We start from the raw sequence: 1,799 nt of genomic DNA, 5'->3' as shown, positions 1-1,799 counted from the left end.
TTACACCTACAGGAATAGGAACCTTCATCGATTTACTATCCTACATATTAAACCTTTGCAATATTGTCTTAACATACTTCCTCTGATTTAACCAAAGCTTCCTCTTTTCCCGATCTCGTTTAATTTCCATGCCTCAAATATAGTTTTTTGCACCAAGATCCTTCATGTCAAATTTGGATGCAATTGGGTCTTCAAATCCTGGATAATTCTTTGTCATTTCCAATCAGCAACATATCATCCACATACAAGACCAAATAAATAACACAGTCACCAATTAATTTAAAATACACACAGTGATCCGCTTTTCTTCTGGTGAAGCCAAGTCCCCATATAATGTATCAAATTTATGATACCGCATCCTTGGTGACTATTTTAACGCATATAGAGACTTTTCTAACCTGCATATCATTTCTTTCTTTCCCTTCACCGAAAAGCCTTCAAGTTTCTTCATGTATATTTATTCTTCTATATCCCCATGAAGAAATTTTGTCTTCACATCCATCTATTCTACCTCAAAATCAAAATCAACAGCGACAGATAAAAGTAATATAATAGAAGCTACTTTGGCAACAGGAGAAAAAATATCAACAAATCAATTCCCAACACCTGGGAATAAACTTTTGCTACCAACCGAGATATGTATTTCTTCACCTTTCCTTTAGCTTTCATCTTCTTCTTAAACACCAATTTGATTCCAATGGGTTTCTTTCTAGTTGGAAACTCCACCAGATCTCTTCTTCTATATCCCTGTGAAGAAATGTTGTCTTCACATCCATCTATTCTACCTCAAAATCAAAATCAGTAGCAACATATAAAAGTAATCTAATAGAAGCTACCTTGGCAACAGGAGAAAAAAATATCACCAAAAACAATTCCCGACACCTAGGAATAACATTTTTCTACCAACTGAGCTTTGTATTTCTCCACCTTTTCTTTTGCATTCATCTTCTTCTTAAACACCCATTTGCTTCCAATGGGTTTCCTTCTAGCCAGCAACTCCACCAGATTCCAAGCATCATTTTTGTCCAAAGATGGCATTTCATCAACCATGTCCTCTTTCCATAGTTTTCCATCCTCTGAATCTACTTCCTCCCTAACAGTTCTGGGATCATCATCAGTAATAGATAAATCAAAATTTGAATAGAAAGCAGATGGACTATACCTTTCTTGTTGCCTTCTTTCTCGAACTGATCTTCTCACAACTAGAATTTGTGGCTCTTCATCTTTTGATTCTTGTTCTACGATGGACTATGATTCTTCCTCCTTTAGCTGAAACTCTATCTTCTCAAGTTCCTTTGGTAGGAATTCATGTTTAATAACATATCTCATCTCTCTAAACACCACATCTCGATTGTACACAACTTTCCTTGTTTTTGGGTTCCAAATCTTATAACCTTTTAAACCATCCTTATACCCAACAAATATGCACCTTTCATATTTACTATCCAACTTGGTTATTTTCTCCGTTGGAACATGTACATATGCATCACAGCCAAATACCCTCAGATGTGAAAGAGAGGGTTTCTTACCAGTCCATACATCATGTGGAGTCTTATCCTCAAACATTGATGAAGGTGATCTATTAACTAGGTAACATGTAGTCTCCACCGCCTCCGCCCAAGATTCCTGTCCTAACTTGGTACCACTAAGCATGCTTCTTGCCTTTTCCATCAACATCCTGTTCATTCTTTCTGTAACTCCATTTTACTAGGGTGTGTATGGAATAGTATTTTGTCATGCTATACCACACTTCTTACAGGGCTCTTCAAATTCCCTCTTGCAGAACTCTCCACCATTAT

The sequence above is a fragment of the Pinus tabuliformis genome, chromosome 6 (assembly GCF_031772625.1).
Source record: "Pinus tabuliformis cultivar Carrire ecotype Pingquan chromosome 6, CPIR1, whole genome shotgun sequence".
In the NCBI taxonomy this organism is placed as follows: domain Eukaryota; kingdom Viridiplantae; phylum Streptophyta; class Pinopsida; order Pinales; family Pinaceae; genus Pinus; species Pinus tabuliformis.
Note: the sequence above shows the minus strand (reverse complement) of the source record.